The sequence below is a fragment of the Etheostoma cragini genome, chromosome 17 (genome assembly GCF_013103735.1).
Source record: "Etheostoma cragini isolate CJK2018 chromosome 17, CSU_Ecrag_1.0, whole genome shotgun sequence".
Taxonomy (NCBI): Eukaryota; Metazoa; Chordata; class Actinopteri; order Perciformes; family Percidae; genus Etheostoma; species Etheostoma cragini.
Window position 1 is genome coordinate 8,526,940 of NC_048423.1, and position 11,004 is coordinate 8,537,943.

The window sequence follows — 11,004 nt, forward strand, 5'->3', positions numbered from 1 at the left end:
TTGCTGTTAAAATGCAGTATATGTTGGAAGGTAAAATCGTTGCAGTTTTTTTCAGGTTGTTTTTGAAAATGGCCCACTCACTTTTGTACTGGCCCGCCCAAAATACTATTTCTGCCTACATCACTAGTCTGGCTGCATTTAGCCTGGAGGGAGGGAAGGCTCTGAAAAACTCTGCCCAGCATGAGAGGCTCGAGGATAGGGAGTGAGACATTAGATAGCGACTGTGTTCTTGATAGTGCACAGCAAACTACCGTATGAAGCAATGTTTGTTTACAAAGCTTTATCATTCCAGCAATGCCATTGACTGCCCAACACAACGCCAGTGCAACCTGAAAAGACCTCTTTTCAGTGACAGCAGGTTTTGTCTCTCTACTCCACCTTTAAAGTGTCTTTCTTCAGTCTCCTTAATAGGTTGATAGCTTACTTAAAATCAGGCAAATATATCATTATCACTTGCACTTGGCTTGCCAACCTCATGTCAAAATATATCACTGCATACATATACATATGTACAGTATGTGTTTCTGTCTGTCTTTATGCAGGTATGTGTGTGTGTGTTTGCCTGCTTTTATGTATATGTACGTGTTTATTAGGCAGGTTAATTACACTGGCATTCTTCCACGACCAAAGACAGCAGCTGGTATTCAATGGATACCAAATAGAAGAAACATTCAGACAGTCAGCACACCCCTCAGCCACCTGTGAGCACAGAGATGAAACTGAGGAAAAGGAGACAAGATAAGGGCAAAGACGGATTAGTATGCACAACTGATATTCAGAGGAAAATAAAGGAAAGACAGCTTAGCAGCAGACAAGAAAGGAGAGAAGAGAAAGGTCAGGGATGAGGTTTAACCAAGGGAGAAAAGACACAGACAAGTGAGTGAAATGTGGAACAAAAAGTTATGTTCTTTGAATTACTTGATATATTTTAGTAGTTTGAGCTTCCCCGTAGGCTCAAAAGACTGCAAAACATATAACCTCTGATCAATCATTTCAACTACCTGTGTGCAGTGAAATATAAAAAAAACTTTCTCAGGGCACTTTCTAGACAACATTAAAAACAAAAACAAACCCCATAACAAGCGAAGAAAAGCGGAATATTAATTACAGCAGCATGAAGTGAGTGGTGCAATTAATTTATGTATTTCCAGTGGTACACCAATTTAACGACAAAAAAGATGCTGCATTAACTGCATGTCTGAACGGGGATAAGAGAACTTTTCTCTTTCTTCATGTTCACATTTGGCTATGTTGCTTTTTTAAACAGCGAGTTCAGTATAGCTGTAGCTAAAACATAGACCTCATGCATCAGCAAAATTCCTGACAATTTAATACCAGTGAATTGTAGCTCTGTTATCGTACTAATGCACTCCCCTATCTCCTGATGGCACAAAAATTCATTAATGGAAAAATGTTTACCTTAGGTCAAAAGATTTGGGTGCTATAGATAAAAAGCAGCATGGACTTTCAGACTTGGAACAAACCATGTTCAGTAGAATGTTATATATTTATCATAGAGTTATGTTTCTGCTTGATATGTCAGATATGAAAATATATATGGAAAAATGTTAGCATACACATGTATAACGCCTTAAAATAGCATTTATATTAAAAACCTCAGGGATACCTATTTCTAAACTCAAAAAGAGTCCCGAGGGAAGTATTCACACAGGACTGAGTAGGAGGGACTTAGAGTGTGGGGCTACTCTCTGGCTCAGTAAAACATTAACCCACAGTAAATCCTTTTTGTTCAGGATCAAGAATCAAACATTTCTATACGGGAGGAAAAATCAAACATGTCTTTGTGCGTACAAGCTGACGAGCTGAAAAGCCAACCATCCCATTGAGCTTTTCAGCAGCCAAGAATCAAAGAATTAGCCTCGGGCTCGCCAAGCATTGGTAATATCCATATTCATAGTGGAGATAGCTGAGGCGATAAAGATTGCATCGCTCAGCTCCGTCACTCACTTTGTCAACACTTCCATAACTGCTACCAACAAGTAGATAATATGCCACCTTTTACCACAGATGAGTGATGAGAAGCAAGATGGCAGCTCATGCTTTTAATCTTTTTTCTTTGCAGCAACAAGTATAACTGTTTTTGTGTGACATTGTGTAAGCATGTGTTAGTGTACATGATGCTATGTAGCAGCAACCATGCCGATGTCCACTGCTCATTTAAATCAATGGGAAGTGCAGACTCTCACTTAACAGTGTGGTTTAGTAGTCAAATGGTTTCATGGACATATGCCAGATTTTCCTGTTTGGACTCCTGCCAGTATTTATGTAAGCAGAGAGTCTGTTCGATACATGAAAGTACGGGGCTGTTTTAACCTGGATTGCAAGGATAAGCTCATGACATTCAAAAATAGATGTTGGGGTTGGCCTATAACAACAATAATAGTGATTATTTTGATACAGCCTAACACATCTATGTTTTAAGTCAAATGTGGGATAACAAACATCAAGCACAATCATCAATAGTCCTCTGTCCATACAACGTAAAAGCTACAGAGCAAGCAGGACTATGAGACCAAATACTCCACAAACAGATCAAGGTCCAGGGAGCTCCATGGCACTTGTGGCTGGCTACTGCTAACAAAACAGCTCATAAAGACCAAAGGACTCGATGCCTCACTACAGGGCTGCCCAGCCAAAACCCCAGGGGCCATATCTAAGACTAGATGCCTACCTTTGCTACACAGCATCAGCAAGCTTGTAAAACAAGCTTTTAAACTTTATCTGCATCATAACCATTGTGATAATACACAACAGATGCCAGGATTTAAAAAAAAAAAAAGAAAAAAAGATTTCCCTGAGGTTTTTTTGGGTTATAAATCTATTATTTGTGCCTCTGTGTTAAAATAATCTCCATGTTGCCATAAAATAGAAAGTGATCTTTTTTCTTTTTTTTTAACTTCAGACTCCACATAATCAGTTAATGAAATGAGCTGATGCACCTTCCAGAGCGATTAGAAGCAGCACTCCGGCAGTGTGCATGCATACTAAAAGTGTACATACTGCACTACTCCAGATTGAAACATCCTATTAGCCTGCACATTTACAGAGCCATTAACATTTAAATATGCAGGAGCTGTGCTGCTTTCAAAATGTATTTTTTTTCTGCTGCAAGGATAATTCTCCTGTTGTCATAAACAACTTTTTTTTTATCATTCAAGGACCTTTTCAAATGTCAGGGCCAATCAAACGAAACACGACAGTTCTCTAGGCAGACAAAAATACAGCTCTGAGGGCAGTGAAGAAAAGCGGACTATCATGCATATTCATGTGGTTAGAAGGTTCAATGACTGCTGTCTCTGAGAATTGTGAGAAGTGGCAAACAGTTTGTGTGGTAAGAGACAGCTTAAAAAAGTAAGCTTTTAACTCTTTTCTCCCCCTCACCATGTCCAAATGTCAATGTCAAAGACCCACAATGGGCAAAGCTCTGTGTGCCCACAAGTGACTCCCAAAACCCCAACTCCCCCCCTTTCTCCCAGTCAGCAAATTTAGGCAGAAAAGTTCTCTCTGTGAAGTGCGCTCAGCAGAATGGCAAACAAACAGAGCCATCTCTCCACTAGCCAGGGCCCACTTCAGCATTTTAGACATCTCTTTCAGTTTACAGTTTGCCTCACATCAGCAGGATGGATCCTCCTGACACATGTCTATGTCAGCTGGACTGGAATAGGGGCTCTGCTGAGCCACAATGGACCCCTTCCTCCCTCTCATGCCCACCTCCCTCCTGAGACAGGAGTGAGCGAGTACAGTAGGAAGGGAGAAAAAACAAAAAAACAGGAACTAAAACACAATACATATGCCTTTACTTTCAGTCTGTGTGTAATCCTCTTCAGGAAACTTCACCCGCTTGGACGGGGAGAGAGCTGCACGCCCCACTGATATCTTCCTCTTTATCTGTTTCTGTCTTTCTCTTTCCTTCACTTCCTGCCTCTCTTCATTAGTCTCTGTCTCTCTCCTCTGGCTCCAGCAAGGCACAGTCATCCAGGAGGACATTATTAGCTGTCAGCATTTACCACCAGCGTAACAGCAGCAGCAGAGTCGGTTTTATAACAATGCTCACAGAAATTCTGTTCTTTGCCCCAGCGAGAAGAGCAGGCAGTCAGGACAGCCTGCTGCGTGCAGATGGTGCTTTGTCTCTGCTAGTTCCTGCAAAAGTGAAATGCAGACACAAATGGAAGCACACATGTACATGCACAAATAGTTGAAAGACTGTACCACTATTCCTTCCTAATCCTCTGGGGTTTGCATGAAAGTTAATGGCAGGTGATTAAAGCAATGTCTATGCCAAGAGAAGGAAGGGGAGTTGAGTGAGAGAAGACCAACTATTTTTCCCCTGCTGGCAAACACACACACACACTCTTCCATGTTGGAAATACAGTGTATTAGAAACCTATTAGATCTGCACCCCCCCCAATCCATCCTCATTCTCCCTCTCCATGCTCCATCTACAGTATTTCTGGCATAATGTCTTATGCATGCAGTTGAGAGCAATTAGGACTTCTTTGGAGGAAAATAGCCTAGTCATTAAGGAGGAGCAGGGACTCCACACAGTGTGATGGTTCACGCCAGGTGGGAGGCGATTCAACAGTCAAGTGGTGTGAGCAAACTCCCATGGTCATAAATACAGGAAACTGTAAACATTGTCCACTGCCGACGAGTGCTTTTCTCCAATAACATAATGAGATCATAATTTAGAGAAATGCTCATTTATGCATTTAAAAAGATACTGTACCCACACTCTCACTATACTGTAGGTTACAATCATTTAAAGATTTTCCCTTTTCACAACAGCTCTTTTAGCAAAGGTGTTACTTGTAACACTAAAGATGGCTCTCTTCTAGTTGAGTGTCTTAGTAAGCCATGGCTGTGAGCCAGCAGGTAAAATATTCAGCCACCACACATTTTATTATTTACACCTGTGCATTTCCTACTTTACCATGTTAAAATTTCTGTATACAAAAGCACTTTTATTAAACTTTTTATAGTTTCATCTGAAAAATAACATTATATACATGAGAACAGTTCACTGGTTTCACAATTTAAAATGTTTTGTGCTTTACTGTGTTATATAAATAATTGTTAATTGAATATCTTTTGGTATTGTATAACTTAGTAGACAAAACAAGCAATTTGCAGACGTCACCCTATTCTCTTGGAACTTTTAATAGCCATTTTCTATTCAAAGACTAATCAATCAATTAATCAAAACATACTGAATCAATTATGGAGAAAAACAATCATTATCTGCATTCTTTAATGGCACGCCAATGTGAGGTTTAACTCAAAGAGAAAACTCTTCACAGATCAAAGAAATTAAGATCAAAGCTTGATCTTAATTTTCTACAGAAGCACTACAAGACCAGTCTTGCTATGTAGAGGAAGGTCTGGCTAGTCCACACAACATTCCAGGAAAGGAGAAAAACTGTGGTTACTGTGGTTTATTGGCATTTCTTTAAACCAGTCACAATCATCTTTGGGGGCACTAAGCCTGAACAGAGTAACGATGCCTCAGGAAGGAACGTTAAAAGGGTTGTTTTAGTCGTGCAAGAGACAACTCAGATTCAACAGATAGTCTAGCTAGCTGTCCGGATTTACCCTACAAAGATCTGAGGGGAAGTTAACCATAGGCCTCATAAATTGACCGGAGTTTAGTACTTCAACACAAAGAAAGCAAAAGTGACGGACATCCGGCTGCAATGAGGGACATCTCGTAAATGAAACAACGTCAATATAGACTACTACAAGACTCATTTGCATGTAAACACTCAGAGACACAATGTGCAGGACAATGATGCAGCAGTGGTCAGACAGAATACACACAATAATGAAAATCAAATACAAGCAACAGTGAAACTTATTTAGTTAATCATTTTAGTGTCAAGTGTTAAGATTTGGCCACAACGTGTGGATATGATTCTGCAGTTTTATGTTTGATTGTCTCGATTAGAAACCGTAATGCTTTACAAGAAGTGGACTACAGTTTGCTTGTTTTCTGGCCACTACGCCGGCTGAACTGGGAAAGAGTATTAAATTCATCATTTTGGATTGGCAAAGGTTACAAACAAGCTTTTAGGATGCCAATGTAGCAGGAGAAAGCTACAGGGAGGCTGTGAGAAAATGAAAAATGATGTATACTGCACTTAAGAGCAAACTACCAAAGATATTTCTATTTATTCTTACTGTCAAGAGCAGACAAGAGTGCAGGCACACTATTTTTTAAGCTCACTGGTATTAGCAAATCCATTCAGACATCATGTTGCTGTTTGGTGCAGTCCCAAAACTATCACAAACTAAAACTGAATCAGAAGCAACTGAGACACAACAAAGCACGTTATAACAAGCAAAGACAGGTGTTGAAAATGTGTAGAGGGCCCCACTTACACTTAACATACAGTAGATTATTGCTAAAAAAATAACTGAAGTAGAACTGTTCCCTTCAGGGCTGCAACTAACGATTATTTTCACAGTCGATTAATCTGTCAATTATTTGCTCAATTAATCGATTAGTTGTTTGGTCTATAAAATGTCAGAAAACGGTGAAAAATGTGGATCAGTGTTTCCCCAAAGGCCCAAGATGGTGTCCTCAAATGTCTAGTTTTGTTCACAACTCAAAGATATTGAGTTTACTGTCACAGAAGAAACTTGAACCTATTCACATTTAACAAGCTGGAATGAATTAATGTTTCTAAAAAAAATGACTAAAACCGACTAATCGATTATAAAAAATAGTTGTCGATTAATTAAAAAGTTGACAACTAATCGATTTCTTACCTCTAAGCACAGTCTCTGTTCTGAAACCATACTCATACTCAATGATCGATTTTATAATTGTTTCATCTGATCTGAGACCATATGTTTTGGACACTCGGGTGAAGAGAGGGGTGGAGCTGTCAACTGATCACCAACTGGTGGTGAGTTGGGTCAGGGGGGGGGGGAAGACACTGGACAGACCTGATAAGCCCAAACGGGTAGTGCGGATAAGTTGGGAACGTCTGGAGGTGGCCGCTGTCCGACAGACTTTCAACTCACACCTCCGGCGGAGCTTTTCGTGCATCCCTGTGGAGGGTGGGGGCATTGAACCTGAGTGGACAATGTTTAAAGTTTCTATTGCTGAAGTTGTGGCGGGGAGCTGTGGTCTTAGGTGCCTCAAGGGGCAGTAGCCCACAAACACCTTGGTGGACACCGGTGGTTAGAGAAGTCGTCCGACTGAAGAAAGAGTCCTTCTGGGATATGTTATTCCGGAGAACTCCGGAGGCAGTAGCAAGGCACCGACGGGCCCGAAGGGCTGCAGCCTCTGCCGTGACAGAAGCAAAGCAGCGGGTGTGGGAGAAGTTCAGAGAAAACATGGAGAAGGACTTTTGGTTAGCACCAAGGTGCTTCACCACGGAGGGGTAAGCGAGGAATCATCCAAGCTTTGTACAGTTAGGATGGGGCGTTGTTGACCTCAACTGAGGAGGTAATAGAGCGGTGGAAGGAGCACTTTGAGGGACTCCTAAATCCAGCTGACACGTCCTCTGTGGTAGAGGCAGAGTTGGAGGATGATGGGGGATTGTCATCAATTTCCCTGGTGGAAGTCGCTAACATAGTCAATCAACTCCACAGTGGCCCAGGGATTGATGAGATGCGTACAGAAATGTTGAAAGCTCTAGGTGCGGAGGGGCTGTCTTGGTTGACACGCTTCTTTAATATTGTGTGGAAGTCTGGTGGTTGTTCCCCACTTCAAAAAAGAGGGCCAGAGGGTGTGTGCCAATTACAGGGGTATCACACTTCTTAGCCTCACTGGTAAAGTCTACTCCAAGGTTCTGGAAAGGAGGGTTCGGCGGATAGTCAAACCTCAGATTAAAGAGGAACAATGCGGATCTCATAGCTGTTTTTTGCAGATGATGTGGTCCTGATGGCATCATCGGTCTGTGACCTTCAGCACTCACTGGATCTGTTCGCAGCTGAGTGTGAAGCGGCTGGGATCAGCACCTCTAAATCTGAGGCCAGGGTTCTCGGCAGGGAGTGAGTACTTACCCCAAGTAAAGGAGTTTGAAAACCTTGGGGTCTTGTTCTCAAGTGAGGGGACCATGGAGCGTGAGATTGGTTGGAGAATCGGAGCAGTGGGTGCGGTATTACATTCCATTTATTGCATCAAAAAGGGAGCTAAGCCAGAAGGCAAAGCCCTCGATCTACCGGTCAGTTTTCATTCCTACCTCCTGGGCGCCTCCCTAGGGAGGTTTTCCAGGCATGTCCAGCTGGGAGGAGGCCTTGGGGAAGACCCAGGACTAGGTGGAGAGATTATATCTCCAACCTGGCCTAGGAACGCGCCGGGATCCCTCAGTTGGAGCTGGTTGATGTGGCTCGGGAAAGAAAAGTTAGGGGTCTCCTGCTGGAGCTGCTGCCCCAGCGACCGGAAACTGGATAAGCAGATGAAGATGGATGGATAGATGGACGTCTAACATGAAACGAAGAATGCTTCACATTCAAATATTATATCATAAAACTATGAAAAAAGCTTAACTGACTGGTTATAGCTAAATGCATGTAACAAAAATTCTCGAAATTAAGAAAAGCTAAAACTGAGAATCACTTAAAGACAGATTAATCACAGCCATGTCAAATCCTGTGGTATAAATCCTTGTTGCTCTGGGATTTTTCAAAGCAGTTTGTCTGAGTGACATCGGGCTGTGCATTTGCGGCCTTTGCAGATGGCACAGTGTAATTTCACACCCATTACCTCCTCTTCACAATGCATAGAACAATCACATGACAGTAAGATACTCTCAAACCAACTCCTATGGGAACTTTTAGAAGCCGTTAGTGGCCTGGCCATTATGGGAATTCTCCGAAGAGTTCACAAGAGCTATTTCAGCAGCGTCCAAATTACTATGTTAAATGGAGTATTAGGCTCTGAGAATATAATTAACCAATTGTAATTGCTTTGCTACTGTGACTTTAAAACAGGCAGTCAATGCATGATTCACATTGTATTATGTTGCTGTGCTCTTCCTCTTCATAAAGTAATAATGTCAACAAACAATAAGGCATTGCAGCAATGCAAAACAGTCTCACAAAATAAACATAACATGCATTCTCCGTCCAGAGAAAAAAGCACATGCCAAATGACTAAGTGTTGAGCAGAAGTGAGAGAGAGCACCTGTGCTTTCAAAAAAACATCATCTATTCCTGCATCAATGCACTTGCTTCCCCAGCTTGCCTCTTCACTTTCCAGCGTGTTATAATACGGCAGAGAAACACAAATGAGTCCCTACACAAGCATGGTGTACAACAGATCAGCCATGTACAACATCATGTTTGTAATCACAGTACACTGACTCCACCAGCCACAAGGGAATATCTGTTGAGGAAAAAAAGACTCCTGATTTTCAATAAATACATCTGCGCGCACACACGCACACGCACACGCACACACGCACACACACAAGCTGTATGCATGATATCATAAATATTAAAGCGTTGGTTTTGCATTTTCTTGACATTTTCCTCCTCTGCAATAAATCAAAAGGCCTGATAGGAGCTGTCATGTACATTGCGATGCTGCCTGTGACGCGTTTGCCTTGGGAGGCCAGCTTTCATATCTTAACACATGCAGGCCTAAAAGACGTGAGAGGAAGTTCAAGCCCCAGAGGAGTTAAAAGCTGTGGAGAGGAGGGATAGGTAGAGGCAAACAGGGAGGGTGGTGTTGCAGGTATGAAAAAGGAAATCCCAGTATGCATAAACATACTTATCAGTGCTGTATCTGTTGCATCATCAGCAACTGATATATTTTTGATGCAAAGACACACCATAATGTCTTGAGATAATCAAATGTTCAAATGAAAAAAAGACATTGGCCTTTGGAAGGGTGCAGGCCAAGGCCTGCATATCATATACAAAGGCCTTTTTCTCTGCGGTCATAAGGCTCCACTCTAAAGTTCCCCTGCCTGTTGTGACAATGCCCACAGGGTGGGAGCAGATGTCCGTTGCCAGCAGCACATCTGCATACAGCCTCAATCCCCACCCCTTCACTGGCCAGACAATGGAGCCGCCCTCCTCCTCCTCCTCCACTTGAATCTTTCTTCCACTGGAGCCTCCAAATGCAGCAAAAAAAATTAAGAAGAGCGGGGAGAGTTGAGAACCCATGCAATCTGCCTGTCAAAACTGTGAAAATGTGCAGGTGCTCATTAAGATGCCTGATTGGAACACTAATTAAGCCCTTATTGATTAGTAGGCCACGGATGACAAGTGAAGTTTAAACTGGATATGTTTGGTTATGCACATGCTAGCAAAAGATGTTGCACCAAAACACACTTGCACCAAACTTTTCATCAAGCTCTTTAAGTCTATATGTAATTTTGAAACGGACATCCTGTGAATATTTACAAAAAGAAAACGTAAGCCTATATTTTTGGTATATCTTTGATATGTTCACCATTACCTTGTAACTGTCCAGCTCATAAACTTAACAATTCCCACATCACTATGAAGTGTATCGGCTATAATGTCTACCCCCACCCTCTCATGTCCCTCCTTGCTGATGGTGCAGGGACACATGGACAGCGACGCGAGTGTCGCTTTCAAAACTATACCCCGGTGCAGCACACACTGAAATATTTTACACCACCTTTAGCAATAATGTTGGATCCTACCTCGACTGGATGTTTACTGAGAGTTCAAACGTCGGCTTTGGGAGCTCCAGAAATAGAATCGCAGGCTACGCATTTCAAATTCGCTTGTTATCTCGGATTTAGATAATGATCCACCTTTAGATGACATAAAAACTTAATCCTGACCGTAACGGGACAATCTCCGGCGCTGGGAAACGGTGCCTATGTCGGTTTTTACGGGGGAAGTAGCGTCGGCTATCGGTGTGTCTGGTTATCCTGCTGTTTACTTATACGGTTCATAAACACTCCTATTCTTTTCCTCCTGCCAGAATTGAGAGGTGTGTATCAGTTTGCTTTTCCTTTTTTTTGTCTCGCTTTTTTAGTGAGGCGGAGCCTTTGC

At 42.1% G+C, this 11,004-nt stretch overlaps 1 protein-coding gene across 1 annotated transcript in view; it reads right to left on the reverse strand.

The window, feature by feature from the left end:
• The window catches only part of LOC117960148 (C-terminal-binding protein 2-like), a 63,838-nt gene extending 52,834 nt beyond the window's left edge, over window positions 1-11,004 (reverse strand). Inside the window, exon 1 of the mRNA XM_034897819.1 lies at window positions 10,647-11,004. The gene's annotated coding sequence lies outside the window, so the exon portion shown is untranslated. The remainder of the gene's footprint in view (window positions 1-10,646) is intronic.